This window comes from Anolis carolinensis, chromosome 3 (genome assembly GCF_035594765.1).
Source record: "Anolis carolinensis isolate JA03-04 chromosome 3, rAnoCar3.1.pri, whole genome shotgun sequence".
In the NCBI taxonomy this organism is placed as follows: domain Eukaryota; kingdom Metazoa; phylum Chordata; class Lepidosauria; order Squamata; family Dactyloidae; genus Anolis; species Anolis carolinensis.
In genome coordinates this window covers 98,322,069-98,338,237 of record NC_085843.1, presented here as the reverse complement: position 1 = coordinate 98,338,237, position 16,169 = coordinate 98,322,069, and the positions used below count along the sequence as shown (strand labels likewise).

The 16,169-nt window shown below is 42.1% G+C and overlaps 1 long non-coding RNA gene across 1 annotated transcript in view; it reads right to left on the bottom strand.

The window, feature by feature from the left end:
- Positions 1 to 14,456: 14,456 nt before the first annotated feature.
- The window catches only part of LOC103278338 (uncharacterized), a 38,976-nt gene continuing 37,263 nt past the window's right edge, over positions 14,457 to 16,169 (bottom strand). Inside the window, exons 2-3 of the long non-coding RNA XR_505968.3 lie at positions 15,190 to 15,294; positions 14,457 to 14,874 (exon numbers count right to left, since the gene is read on the bottom strand). This is a non-coding gene — a long non-coding RNA (uncharacterized LOC103278338). The remainder of the gene's footprint in view (positions 14,875 to 15,189; positions 15,295 to 16,169) is intronic.

Sequence of the window (16,169 nt, the reverse complement as noted above, 5' to 3'; positions counted from 1 at the left end):
ATCCACAGAATTGTGAATTGCCAACACTGATTTTAACACAATTCACAATCACTGTGCTGGCTGGGACTGTACCTGTTCCCATTATTTAATAATCATTGGACTAAATTATATGTTACAGTTTTGGCATTTTCTTGAAACTGGGTAATAAAAGAAACCATGAAAACAGTTCTTCTTCCTCCCTCCATTCTGCAACCTTTAGCCTCTGATTTTTAATGCTCAGTTCCTGAGCTTTGGATATTACAGAGAGATAAGTGTTCGCTAATAACACAAGAAACTCGGTGGGCTTAAAATCAATTTGAGAATCACTTTCAGCAGATTAATACTAAGGTCCATTTTGTCTTAAACTCTAGCCAGGCCCCCTTTAAAGATGCACTGAAAAGGCTCCCCCCCCCCCCCCCCCCCGCTTCCTCTAAGTAATCTTTTTATTTTAAAAACAGACTTGGAGTGTTATTGTATGATTCACTTTGATCATTTGATATTAATGAATGAACCATTGATTCACTTGACTCATCTGACTGCAGTGAAACACCCACAAGCAGCTTTTCACATAAATTGTGCTGTGACTGTGAATTGCTGTTCCAATGACATTTTTATGTTGACTTCTGCTGTGAAGCTGTTAGATTCTGATATGACAAGGAAAGGGGGAGGAAGGCCCCACATCCGTCTCTCAGTCATTAATTGGTATTCACGATGCCCTTTAATTAGTATGCACAATGAATGCAATCCCAGAAGACTTCCTACTGGGTAATGTCATTTCTGTATTAACCCCATTTACATCCAATGTATTCAATTATATGGCCATTAAGGCTTGCAGTAGTTCACCTACCAATGCCTGTGTGTGTTTATGTGATTTTAAGTCACCTCTCGACTTAAGGAAACCTCATGGATTTCATAAGGTTCTCTTTGGCAAGGAATACTTAAAAGTGGTTTGGCCAATTCCTTCCTTTGAAATATAGCACCACGATTGCAACATCATCATCATCATCATCATCATCATCATCATCGCACCCTAAAACTGTTTTCCCACTCTTTATTGGTCACTCAGCATCCAAATAATCTGGTGTCTCAATATTGAGGTGTTATCAGTAAGTACTGAATTCTAGCTGGTGTTCTATTCAATAGTTGTGAGTCATAACTTTTTTTCACCACCCCTTGGGTCAATCATTTAAATTTTTAGCAGGTTTGTGGCCTGTGTAGAAGGTCCCTCAATGAGGTGTGTTGATATGTTATCAATGTTTTCAAATTCTGTTTGGCATTTTGTTCAGTAGCTGTGAGACCATAATGATGAAATGTGACCCCCTTCAACCCACAAATTTTGCCTTCAATACTCATTTTAAGGAACTCCCATCCGTCATGAAATCTCAACTCTTTTAATATTATTGACAGTGAGATCACCCTCAGTATTTCCTCAAGTTTACTGAAATCGGGTTTCTTACAAGTCTAGAATGTGTGTCTCTTTCCATTAAGTAGGTGCTGAAACAGAATTGCGGTTCTCCTCCTCAAAAGTCCCAACAAAATACTTTTCTGCCTTGTCGCCTGTTTGCTGATCTCGCATTTGCTTGACTCCTATTTGACAAGCTCCTGGGACTGGGGTGGCCTATAGAGAGAACTGTTGGCTGCTAAATACCTTATTTCTCAGTACTATGTTTCACAACTCCCAAGAAAGTATGGTATCCTGCATTTCACACATTTTCACTCAATGAAATGAAAATAACCTCTGGAGAACAAATATAATTTCACTATGTATTAAATACATGGCAATAGCATTGGCAAAAATGTGTCTGCATTATTGATGCAATGCTAGAAAGGCCCCCACCCGTGGAAGATAGAGATAACTATGCTGCCTTCATTATTATTCAATTAATATTTTAACATTCGAGATAGGGAGCTGCAAACTATATCCTGTACTTACTGCTGGTGTACGTAGGCTATGCCAATTTATTATCTTTGCATTTTATAATCAAGGAGCTAAAGCTATAAAAATTATCTATTGGTAATAACCAGCGATGAGTCTCTACAGAGTAGCACATTTGCATTTAGTAATTTACATTCTTTGTGATCTAACCGGAAGAAAGGCCCTGAATCTATTTCCTCACTTGCTGCTTAGTTGTAACAGCAGAGTGTGCGCGCGGGGGGGGGGGGGGGGGTACTGTTGTGTCAAGGCAATATTGCCATTGCTATGGAAACAGAGAGACATGACTCTGCCTTCTCACTTTTATCCCTCCCTCTCCGTTTACATCTCCAAGGCTCCCATTCTATGTCCTGTTGTTGTTACTGCTGAGTTCCTCCAACCTATGGGGAACCCATCATAGGGTTTCCTTGCCAAGATCTGTTCAGAAGGGTTTTACAAAAATAAATTTAAATGCAGTATTCTATTAATGCCGTTTTCACATGCAGCGACTTCTTCTGCCCATGTTTGATTATGATTAAAGCTATTAAAATTATCATCATCATAGACATTATAAGCAAGTTTTTAAGCATGAATTTTAAATGTGTGTCCCTTGTTTAATCTCTATTTGTGTATTTTAATATTATTTTATGGAAATATGTTTTAATATTTAGCTTTTATAGGAATACATTTTAATATCTGTATTTGTAGTGTTTTTTTACAATATTTATATATTTTAATTATTCTGGAACCCACCTCAAACCATGAGGAGAGGCGGGTAAGAAATGAAATTTTTATTTTGTTGTTGAAGGCTTTCATGGCTGGAATCACTGTGTTGCTGTGAGTTTTCCGGGCTGTATGGCCATATTCCAGAAGCAGTCTCTCCTGACATTTCACCCACATCTATGGCAGGCATTCTCAGAGGTTGTGAGGTCTGTTGGAAACTAGGCAAGTTGGTTTATATATCTGTGGAATCCATGGTGGGAGAAACAAATCTTGTCTGTTTGAGGCAAGTATGAATGTTGCAGTTGGCAAGCTTGATTAGCATTTAACGGCCTTGCAGCCTCAAAGCCTGGCTGCTTCCTGCCTGGGAGAATCCTTTGTTGGGAGGTGTTAGCTGCCCTTGATTGTTTAATGTCTGGAATTCCCATTTTCAGAGTGTTGTTCTTTATTTACTTTTAGAGGGTTTTTTTTAAAAAAAAATACTAGTATCCAGATTTTGTCCATTTTAATGGTTTCCCCCTTTCTATTCTTTCTCCCACCCTGGAGATCCCACAGATATATAAATCCCACTTGCCTACTTTCCAACAGACCTCACAACCTCTGAGGATGCTTGCCACAGATGTGGGTGAAACATCAGGAGAGAATGCTTCTGGAACATGGCCATACAGCCTAGAAAGTAATGATGATGATGGTGATGATGATGATGATAATAATAATAATAACACTCATAGAGTTGGAAGAGAACACAAGAGACATCAGTCCAACCTCCTGACATTCAGGAACAAATGTTTTATATCACATTGGACTCCTTATACTGCTTTGACTATTTATACAGATAAATAAGTTATTATTCTTATGTGCCAGATTCTTGCTGGATTCAAATGTACACACTGATGCAGAGGATTTAAAAGTGTATCTTTCAGTTAAGACCGGAAAGTTTTCTTTTGGAAAAGAGTTATGGAAAATTGCTTCAACATATGAACACAATAGCAAAACCACTGAACATACAAAGATGGAAAAATTCAACACACATATTACCAAGGCATGGTTGTTGAAATGAATGGACTTAGCAGAAATGAATAAATCATCTGGTTAGAAAAAGATAACATTTCTGAAGACTGGAAACTTCTTATACACATTTTCCAAAAAGAGAGGAAGTCCTGGTAAATTTTGGTTTTTGATTATTAGAAAGACGATCTTTGAAAGAAGGAGATATGTTGTAGTGTTGAAGACTATCCATATTCATGTATGTACTAAAATTAAGATCAAAAGTCACCTCTCTCTCTCTCTTTCTCTCTCTTCTTACATTTTTGATTGGTACTTTTTATTTTTAACCATATTATAGATTCCTAATTTTTCTTCTTTATTTTTAAAAACAAATATATGCATTTAATTTTTTAAAAATTGTATTGTGAGTTTATCATATGGTGCTCTTGGCATAATTTGTTCTGACGAGGTTTGTCATGGGTTTCCCCTTCTGCTGAGAGATGTGACTTGCTAAGGTTTTCCATTGGGTCCCAATGGCTAAGGAAGGATTCAAAATCTGGAGACCTAACTCAGCAAACAACTACACCACACTGGCCTATAAACATTATAGGATGTATTGTACATTTATATAAACCATGGCTTGAATTTTGGACAGCAGTTGTAGCTTTGTGAATGGTCTTACACGTACAGGAATTAGAACTGTGAAGATATACAACATCTATATCCAATAGAGCAGTGGTTCCCAACACTTTTTTGACCAGGGACCACTTTGGCCAGGGACCACCCTCCAACTATGGTACCAAAACGGCTACGAATCAGTTTTTGGTCAACTTTAGATTCAGTTTGGTTATTTGGGGTGCTGATTTAGAAAATTGCATTGAGTAAACCGCATGAGCTCTAGTTTCTGATACAGAACATAAGCCACCCAGTAGTCACCATCTGTTTAGCCATATTTAATTATCTAGAGCTGATGTGGTCTATCCGATGCAATTTTCTGAATCAGCACTCCAAATAACCCCAGGAACAGGCCTAAAAACAAAGACACCAAGGTGCCCATGCTTTCAGGTGCCACATGGAACAGCTCCACTCAGGGGGAGGGAGGAGGAGGAGAAGCAGCAGTCAGGAGGTTTGTTGTCACGCCTTTCATGGGTAGTCAGCTTCTCCCCTCCCAACATCACCATTGCCTCAGCACTTTAAGACCAGTCGCTCTCGTTGCAGTGGTATAGTAACGGTGAAGCTGTGGACCATATTTTAGTTCTTGGGAACCACTGGTGGTCCATGGTTTGAAACCACTGCAATAGAAGATTCCTGTTATGTATCTACACACACTGTGGGCAATGGGACTTATGCACAATAAGACCAGTGAACATTGGACCAGTCCCAATGTGCATGTGGCACCAGTGCACATCAGGTATTCTTGTTGGTGTCAGGCAACTTATCTTGGCAAGTCACTATTTTATTTATTTATTTTATTTATTTATTTCTCACATTTATATCCTGCCCTTCTCACCTGAAGGGACTTAGGGCGGCTTACAACAGTGGCAACAATTAGATGCCCATACAAACCAATATAAAACAGCACATAAAACAGTTAAAACTATTAAAATACATTATGAATTAAAAATATACATTTCAAACAAAAAATCAGATCAGTTCTTCCTCATGCTTTGTCTATAGTTCAGTCCGTGTCACTAACAGAATTAGTTAAGTGTACATAAATTCACATTGTGTGAAAGCTTACATAGGATTCTTGTATGAATAATCACATATAACAAAATCCAACAATATGAATTGTTTGTATAGAACATTTAAGAGGCAATTACAGATAGGGAGTTCATCTTTTTTTGTTAAGGATATAATGATTTATTAATATTTACAGAAATCTAGTTTCATGCCTCTCTGAAATCCCCGTCCCTGATCTGTATAATGAATGTACTTTACATCAAAAAATAATGGAGGGGGAATATGGCTAGCTGGAATTCCAATCATTAACATTCTTTATACAGGAACTATTAGATAGAACTAATCTTATTTCCGGAATCAATTATTAGTCCAGTACAATTGGTGCAAAGAGAAGCTAATGCAATTAGTTTTGCCAAATTTGTTTTGTTTTAGTTTTCACCCCTTTTGTTCTGCTTTGGATTTTATTGAGTGACACAGGCTCCTAAGGAGTAATGTGTCCTCCAGGGTCGTCTCCAAGTGGGACAGAACGTAATGTTTTTTCCAGGCTGCTCTCTGCCTTTGATTACAAAAGATAGGAAAAGGACTGTCTTATGGGTTTTTCCTGACTGCTTTCAGGATATCTTCTTGTGAGTGACTGGATTTTACTATAAGAATAACATTAATTTTTAAACCCCGAACTGTGAAGTTTGATTGTACTAATAGTCAAACCTATAGTAACAATAAATATCACCTTAGATCCTATTTTAGTTCTACACAATTCAGGGCTCACATTGTCTACACATTAATGAATGGGCACTTTATTATTCCAAACAGACTTGAAGGAGCATTATATCCTTTATAGGAAAAAGTCCATTGGTGTTTAATTCAGTGGTAGGATGCAAATTCAAATTCCCATTAGGGGAAAGATTTTAATGCCATTTAAATTGGCTGTAAATTGCAGATAATACACTTGGGATCCAAACACAGATTGGTGAAGTGCTGGTTTATGATTGTATTCTTTGAACATTACTGTATATTGAACTGTGAATGATAAGAGAATGGAGGTTGCCATAGATCGGGTCTCCAGTACTTCTTTTGTACTTTAATGGGGGATTTTTCACATTTTCCTTGTGGGAAATATAGATGGTAATTCCAGCTTACTATAGTGTTTTCGTAAAACTCATTGGATCTCCAATTTTTTCTGTGTCACTCCATAGGCATAACAAAAAGTAAAAAAAGCAGACCTTCCAATTTCTCGTTGTGCTATTTATCAGTTACACTTACATGCTCTTTCCTACAAAGAGCCGAAAGTGGCATGGCACAGCTCTCTTTCATCCCTCTTTATGCACACAAAAACCTGTGAGGCAGATCAGACAAAGACAGAGTGTTTGGCCAAGGTTGCCTAGTGAGTTTTATACCTCATTGCTCAGTGAATTTCATGGCCAAGTGGAGACTTGAACCTGTATCTCCGGGGTCATAGCAGGCCAAAATATCCTTAAGGAAACAGATCTGGACTGATTTTGAAATTTAAGTAGGATCAGCTCTGGTTAGCACTCCCATGAGAGACTGCCAAGAAGTGCCAGGCAAGCTATACTTCAGAGAAAAAAACTAGCAAAACCACCTCCGAACCACAAGTCTCAGCTGCAACAGCTCTAAACAGAAAACAATGAACTAGACAGAGCAGTTATGTCATTTGTTTGTTTGTTTGTTTGTTCAGATTCCATCCGATATCTAAAACTGTCAGGGCGTTGTACATAAAAAATCAATATAAACTATTTAAAATTATTTACATGCTTTACATTGTAAGAGATATGTAACTACGTAATAAATTAAAACAGTTGGACAGAGAGAAATTAGGCAGAAATGGAATTGGAAATTGAAAATGACACACAGTTCTTCTCTGGACTCAGCTATAACCCTGGCATCAAGTTCTTTCTCCATCCCCAGAAAGTTATACAGTTGGTCCTCCACACTTGTGGTTTTCACTTTTGTAGATTCGACTTGTGCCGTCCGCCGGACAATAAAAAACTATAAAACTGAAACGTGCTGTCCTTTATCCGGGCGAACTGCAAATCCCTATAAGCTGTCCTATAGATATTGAACGACTGAGTCTGGATAACTTCAAAAAGGATGTTTATTCATACAAGGTTGTAAACCTGGCACAGATCTTAAAGTTGCAGAAAATGAAACAAATTTCTATAGGTTTTAGGTACAGAATTATCCCTGGTTCCAGAAAGCAAAGGTGATTATAAAACCACTATACCCTAATCACGCTGCCTATATTAGAAGGAGAAACTCTTTCCTTCCCTATCTTTACAGCAAAGATTAGTTCTAGAAGCGACAGAATAACCCTGCTCCTCCAACTAGATTTCCTATTCCAGATCAATATAATTCAATACTTATCTAATTTGGATAGGCTTAGATTGGCCTGGTTTTGAGGATGATTTGTCCCAGTTAGCCTTGCACAGCTCCAGCACGTTGGAAGACTATAGCCAGAATGAAGCTCCAAAATGGAGACTAGACCCTGGTAAAAAGGGCGGTCCTAAGATGTTGCATTCTTTGACCAATCACTGCAAAGAAAACTGCAGCCAGCTCTTGCAGATTCCAAGCCACTTTTCCTAGGCTTTTGCAGCCAGAGGCTCAAACAAAATGTAAAGGAGGGAAAACAAACAAACGACCAATAGGTAAGGCAAACCATCGTCCTGGGGGACGGAACACTCCCCGCTAAATTCCCAGGATGTGGGAATTTACCAATCAAAAACATACAAACACCTTTGTATACACAACAATACAAACACTAGAACTTTAAACATCTCCAATAAGCAACACGAGGTCACTAATTGGTCTGTCCAAAATGGACACTTTGCCTCTGTTGCAAGTCTTTAATTGAACTTTCCTGACCTTACCGTCCGGGCAAGGAAAGGTCTTTAATACAATGCCCATGGGCCACGCATGGCGGGGCAAGTCTTTGTCCTTTAACAACACAACGTTGTTAACCTCAGTGTTGTCCTGTGGGCTTTGCCAGATTCTTCTAGCTTGAAGCTGGCTTAAGTACTCAGCTTTCCACCTTTTCCAAAAGTGGTTGGCCAAGGACTGCACCTGTTTCCACAGGGCACGGTGAGTTCCGTCCGGAACTGGCAACATGACGTCCTTCCATCCTGGCACCTTTTGTGTCAAAATAAGTGCAGGAGTCAGTGGTTGTAAGTTCTCAGGGTCACTGGTAAGGGGAACCAGCGGCCGGTTGTTGATAATTGCGGTAACTTCCGCCATAAGTGTCACCAAAACATCATGCGTCAATGACCTATGACTCAAAAGCATGGCATTAAGGATTTTGCGACTAATAGCAATCATCCTCTCCCAAACACCACCCATGTGGGAGGCTTGAGGAACATTGAAAGTCCACATAATTTGTTCAGTATTCGTAAAGTTCTGAACCTTTGGGTCTCTCCCAAACCTAGACACACAATTGAGTTCTTTGGTCGCACCTACAAAATTGGTGCCACAGTCCGACCGAATTGACTTAATTGGCCCTCTGAGGGCTATGAACCTTTTCAATGCGTTTAAAAATGATGAAGTGTCCATCCCTTCTATGACTTCTATATGGACAGCTCGTATTACTAAACAAGTAAACAAAACTGCCCACCTCTTGTTATTTACAACACCACCCCTGGTTTTCCTAGTGACAACCTCCCAAGGACCAAACACATCGATTCCCACATGGGAAAAGGGTGGGTCTGTCAAAGTCCTATCCTGAGGTAGTTCTGCCATCAACTGACTTTGACAGTTTCGCCTAAGGCGCCTGCATTTAACACATTTGAAAATACAACTGTTGACCAACCTTTTGGCATTAACTACCCACAGACCTTCATTTCTAAGGGCTGCCTCAGTTAGAGTTCTACCCTGATGATGGATCCTTTCATGGTGATGCCGAACGAGCAGCAATGCAGTGTGACTATTAGGGGGTATGATGATGGGGTTTTTTATGCACGCCTTGAGTTTAGCTTTGGCTAACCTTCCTCCAACTCTCAAAATACCCTCCTTGTCTAGAAATGGGTTTAACTCATTTAGAAGACTTTGATTAGGGATGTTGAGCCCTTGCTCTAGCCTAGCTATTTCCTGCTTGAAAGCAGATCTCTGTACTGACTTGAATATGACGCTCTTAGCCTTTATCATATCCTGGACCTGTAAAGGCTCACTATCTTTGCAAGCTAAACGATGTATAAGCCTAGCAACTGCTCTAAGAAGACTGTGCCACTCCGAAAAACATTCAAAACGGTGTGGTTCCAGGCAAGATCTTTGGCCCATCTTGATTTCTGTGGTTGATTTGCAGGCTTTCACCTCTGCACTTCGTGAGACTTGAGCATTCATAATGTCCGAAAACCTTTGCTCATCTTTCGAGAGCGCTGTGGCTTCGTCTCTCTCAGAGACTTTGAAGATGGAGGAATACTCTGGAGTTATTGCTTGGCAGTAGACTGAGATGTGACTTAGGCAACTGCGCACAAGTGTAGGACGTCCACCTTTAAGCACCTGTGCTTGATTGGAGTCCAACGACGATGGTGGGTGCATCTTGTTTATGCACACTGGGCCTGTAACTGTCCAGCCTAGTGGTAGCAGCTGAGCAATGGGCGCCCCTGGAGGTCCCTTAACTTGGTCGTTCACATAGAACAAGTTCGGACAGTCCGCACCAAGCAGAAGGGCAATGTCCACATCTGGACGGAAAGCAGGTAAGGCGTTCTTCAGCTTTCGCAAGTGAGGATGGGCTTCCACGACTTCTCTGGTGACAATCTGCCTTTTGTTCCGGGGAATAGAGGAACACTCAATGAGGTCTGGTAACTCGAACAGTCTCTTCTGGTCACAAGAGGAGACAACAAAGCCGGATGCTATGCGACCCTGCAACTTCTTCTTCCCTACACAGGTGGACATGGTGTAGTCGACCGTCTGGGTTTTTATGTCAAACAGTTGGAAAAACTCTGGAGTCGCCAGGGAGGCGTCGCTTTGTGAATCCAAAGCCACGTAAAGTCTCTTTTTAAGCCAAGGTCTTCTGGCTGGATATACATCTGCTAGGCAGATGGGATGGCAGACTCTGAACTGGTGCACGTCAGAGCATAGTTCAGTACAGGCGACCGATGGGGCATCCTCCTGCATCCGTGACGCGGTCTGCATGTTGGTGGCTTCAGTAGATGACCCTTCTTTGGAAGACGTGTCCCCTTTGGCGCGGGAGACAGCGTCAGAGTTGTGCATCGCGGTGCAATGCTTAAGGCTGTTACACCTTGCGCATTTGATGTCCTCTTTGCAGTTGGATGCAAAGTGAGGAGTTGCTCCACAGCACCTAAAACATATGCCCAGCTTCTGTACAATCTGTTGTCTTTCTTTATAAGGCTTCTTGCCAAATTCCCGGCAGTTGGCCAAACTGTGAGGCTTTTGGTGAATGGGGCAGAGCACCTCCTTCACCTCTGACTTGGATTCGTTGGCCCTGTGCTGAGTTTCAACAGCCTTAACACTAACCGGTCTTTTGGCCTCTCTGGATGGTTTTTTCTCCACTTTAGGTGCCTTCTCTGGCTGGGTCCCTTGGTATAAGGTGGGGAGGCCCGTCTGCGGATCATTCCTTTCTCTGGCCGCCCTGGTGATGAACTGGACCAAATGAGAAAATGGAGGGTATGCCTGGGAGTGGGCCTCCTTGTAGTTGAAGACCTCCTGTCCCCAGCGTTCTTGCAAAGTGAAGGGCAGCTTGGTCAAGATCTGCCTCTGGGACAGGTGCTGATCGAGGCACTTCAAACCGGGCAGTTCTGGATTCTCCTTGGCCGACTCTAATTCCGTAAGGAGATCGCTGAGGTCCCACAAGAGTTTGAAGTCTTTGAGTTTCAAAGCTGGGAACCTTTGGAGCTTGTCCATAAGAGATGCTTCAATCTCTGTGCTGGCCCCATACCTCTGCTGCAACCTGGCCCAGGCCTTTTCCAGGGCTTTGTCGGGATCGGCTACGTGGGCTGCGTAGATCTTCTTAACTTGTGAGGATGAGGCTGGGCCCAACCATGCAGCCAGAAGAGTCAGTTCTTCCTCAGGCAATAACTTTAAGTCTCTGATTGCTCTCTGGAAGGTGGCCTTCCAGAGAAGAAATTCCTCAGGCTTGTCCGAAAACTTTTCGACACCCTTGTCCTTAAGATCTCTTCTGGGGCTTCTGATGATGGAGACAAGCTGGGACTCTGGCGTCGAAGGGAACAATTGAGGAGTTTGCTGTTGTGGAGTGGACTCCCACCGTGCACCTTGCGTCAACCTTTGGCCTCTTGGAGGGATGACATCGACCACTGACGAATCGGTGGCTCCCTGTGCAGCTGTCTGTAAGGGCCAACTAGCACTTGGCCTTGAGGCCCTGATTGACTGACCTAGGGATTTAGCAGGAGGCACAGGTAGCTCGGGCAAGGGTGAGCTCCCCGCTATGACGCTCTGCTCTGCAGGAAACTCAAAAGTGACTTTGGGGCCCTGCTCTGGGTAAGGAGAGAAGTCTTCCTGTTCCTCATCCGAAAACTGGCTGTTTAAGCTATTAAGATGCACAAGCACCTTGGAAGAAGGGTCCTGCTTCGGCAACTGACTTACATTTTCTTCTGTGAGTGGCTCAATTAGGGCCTTGGCCAAAGTCTCAGCCCTTACCCTTTTGGCTGCGGCATCCATCTTTATTCTAAGCATTTCTATTTCACATTGCCTTTGGGCCTGTTCTATTTGCATTTTGCTTTGCAGTCGTTGCTCTTCTTCTTTAAAGGGAAGGGTGAGATCAGCTGCCTTAGCATCAGCCTCCGCCCCCGCTACCTTGCTCTTTAGCTCCAGACGTGCAGCCTCCTTAATGTGCAAGGCAGCTAGGGAAGAGATGGCACTCCCAGCAGCAGAAGACTTGCTAGAGTGGCTATGTTTAGATGATGCACACTCCCTTAGTTTAGATACCTGGCTAGAGCGGTTGGACTTAAGACTAAGTGCCACAGCAGGTGATTTTAAAAGATTGGTCTCATGGCTGCATAAGGAAGACTGATTTCCTTTTGGCTCAGACCTTAGATTAACAGGTGGAGAACTAAATTCCAAGGCATCTAGAATTGCCCTCACCTTATTTTCTTTCTCATTAGTGTCAGCTAAGACACTCACTATTTCTAACTCTGAATCCTTGGCGTTAATGCGCTCGAGGACCTGGACTATCTTAGACACCAAACCCCTCCAGAGACCGAAGGTCTCTTCAAGGTCGGTCTGTAATATGGATGGCACCCTTGTAATACCCAAGCTCTCAATTCTGTCCATCAATGTTACAATTCGCTCCCATGCCGAACCTAACCTCACATGGAGGAGCTCCTTTTCATCTATTAGATGGGCTAGCATCTTGGCTGAAGGGTGCTTTATCCTTTGGGGCCTTTCATTCCTACTTTCAGCCTCAGAAGGAGGTATACCATCTGTATCATCTTGAAATTGCATAGACATTATGTATTCTTAATAGCAAGTAAATTTACAACAAAAGCAAATACAACATACCAGCAAGTAAATTTACAATAAAAGCAAATGCAATATATAATACAATGCACAACACTTAACCATAGCAATATATATCACTAAGTAACTATACTTTACAAAGATTGTGACCTTTGGCGCCAGATTTTAGTGGGCAAGCTGCAAAATGCCAACTGACAGCAACTTGCCACTTGATACCTCCCTTGCCTGAGTGACGTAAACTGCCAAAATGGCGACTTCGCCAAATTTTCAAGCACCTCGTGCTCTGCGGCTCGAGGCCTGCCGCCGAAGGAGCACCGAGGCTGGCTTTGGAAAGGAGGAGAGAAAAGACGCCTCCTCCCCGCTGTGAAGGGAGGTCACCACCGCAGGACGATGAAGCAGGTCACCACCGCAGGACGATGAGGCAGGTCACCACCGCAGGACGATGAGGCAGGTCACCACCGCCAGGCGATGAGGCAGGTCACCACCGCAGGACGATGAGGCAGGTCACCACCGCCAGGCGATGAGGCAGGTCGAAGCCGGCCGAGTGCTCCGGCCGAACTCGCAGCAGCGTTGCCAGGCCTGTCCAGGTTCTAGCCTGGTTCTGGTGGGCTTCACGCCTCAGAGCCAGCCAAAGAACTGTCGCTGGTGCTCCGCGGCTCGAGGTCTACCGCCGAGGGAGCCCTGGACGTTGCTGGGAACTGCACAGCCTGTGCAAACCCAGAAAGCCACTGGGCCACGTGCGCACACGCGAGCCAAATAGCAAGGAAATAGAGCCCCACTATTTGACTCCTTCAGGTCTGAGAGCGGACTCCACTGCCTCAGACGCTGGTAGAGTCTTTAGGTATGCAGACTGAGCTCAGGCGGAAAAGCCGCGGCCTAAACTAAACTTCCTAAACTATAAAAAACTATAAGCCGTGCAAGCTAGCTCAAGCGGAAAAACCGCTGATCTACCTCAAAACTGTGCCGTCCGCCGGACAATAAAAAACTATAAAACTGAAACGTGCTGTCCTTTATCCGGGCGAACTGCAAATCCCTATAAGCTGTCCTATAGATATTGAACGACTGAGTCTGGATAACTTCAAAAAGGATGTTTATTCATACAAGGTTGTAAACCTGGCACAGATCTTAAAGTTGCAGAAAATGAAACAAATTTCTATAGGTTTTAGGTACAGAATTATCCCTGGTTCCAGAAAGCAAAGGTGATTATAAAACCACTATACCCTAATCACGCTGCCTATATTAGAAGGAGAAACTCTTTCCTTCCCTATCTTTACAGCAAAGATTAGTTCTAGAAGCGACAGAATAACCCTGCTCCTCCAACTAGATTTCCTATTCCAGATCAATATAATTCAATACTTATCTAATTTGGATAGGCTTAGATTGGCCTGGTTTTGAGGATGATTTGTCCCAGTTAGCCTTGCACAGCTCCAGCACGTTGGAAGACTATAGCCAGAATGAAGCTCCAAAATGGAGACTACACCCTGGTAAAAAGGGCGGTCCTAAGATGTTGCATTCTTTGACCAATCACTGCAAAGAAAACTGCAGCCAGCTCTTGCAGATTCCAAGCCACTTTTCCTAGGCTTTTGCAGCCAGAGGCTCAAACAAAATGTAAAGGAGGGAAAACAAACAAACGACCAATAGGTAAGGCAAACCATCGTCCTGGGGGACGGAACACGACTGTACCTAGATTTTATTAGTTTGTTCTCTCTATGAATCTCTAGGTCCTCCAGGGCAACTCTTTTGTCAACATATGCCACTGGTTGACTGTAGAGTTGTATTGAAAGGACTTAGGGATTCCTAAAGTGAACACTTACCTTGGCCCTCGTAAGTCCTCCAATGCGATTCTATAGTCAACATCCAGAAAATGGGATTTCTAGAGACTCTCTAGTTTTTTAAAAAGTGTTTTTATTAGTGGTGTTTTTTTCACATTCATGGAGTTTGTTACGTCTAACAGTGCATGTGGAGGTCTGATTGTTTAGCAGCTAGCTCTTAAAGATATTTATGATATGTAAGAGTTGTAAGTGTGACAGAAGTATCTGTCCTATCTTCTCCACTTTCAATCCATTGATTCTGCTTTCCAGTAGTAATAATTCTTTTTTTTTCTTTGCAAGGATCAATAAGTCAAACTGCATTTTCAAGTATCACCAAAACTGTAAGTGGAAGAAGGACACATGATTACACCAGGAAACTTTTTTTTACTTCAGTATCCAGCATTCACCTGCTGCCAGTGGAAAAGTGAAAATTGTACTCCTAAAAGTATTGAAATTCACTCTAGGCACAATTAAAACTAAACTGGACTCAACTTGGTCAGTATGTGCAAAGGAATAGGGTGTGTGTGACCCATGGAAGCCAACAACAACAACACCACAAATAGAATTGTACCCATCAAGAAAAGGACACCAGAGATGTCTTCACGCTCACCATCTTAATGACACTTATAAAATCACAAAAGGATCTGAAAGTACCTGGTGAGTTAAAGCCTTTGTACTGAGTTATCCAGGCATCACAAGTTAACTATCAGTAGGAAGAGTTGCATCCAGCTTGCCGATTTCCGCAGCATCTTCTTTGCTCTACAAGAAAATGGGGTATATAAGGAAGCAGTTAATGTCAAAAGACTCTGGGCTATATTCACCATCGCTTCAGTGAATTGGAAAAGACACTGTACTTTATTGCTTCAGAACTTTTTCATTTGGACTGCTTCAGGCAAATGGGGGGAAGGGAAGACAATCCAATTTCTTCCTCAAATGCCAGGAATACTGAACATAAGAAACCGCCCACTAAAGAGAAGTAAAACATCAACAACTGCCCTCTTTCCCAGCAACTCTAACATGAGCTAAAAGGGGCTGTAACTGAAAGCACTGTATATTAGTTGGAATTCTTAATACAGGCTACATCCTTTATCTAGAATTATGAAATTTGAAATAATCCAAAGTCTGAAATTCTCTACTTGTGTGGCTGAGATAGCAATAGCTTTGTTTTCTGGTGATTTGATGTATGCAAACATTTTATGCACAGTATTATGACAAAGCTTATCTATAGAATTGCCTACAGGATATGTAATTAAGGGATATATGAACCATCAATAAATTGCATTGTTAGATTGGATCCCATATCCTATATATCTCATGTATGATGCATAAATACAAACATTCCAAAATCCCAAACATTTCTGGTAAGATAAAGGATGTTCAATTTGTACTTGGATTCTACAAATGAATTTCAAATTAGTTTCTTGTATGGGCAGCAGATAAAACATGCTCCTACTGCAGAACGAAGAAACTGGGTCTAAGGATTTCCATATCCCTCCGAATCACAAATTGGGGGACATTATTTGCTCCATCGTAGTCAATAATTCCCCGAGTCTTGAGGAGTACTAGTGATCACTTCACCATTTAAAAATATTTGGGGGTCTGTAGGGCTTTTTTTTTTTAGCACTCAAATGATC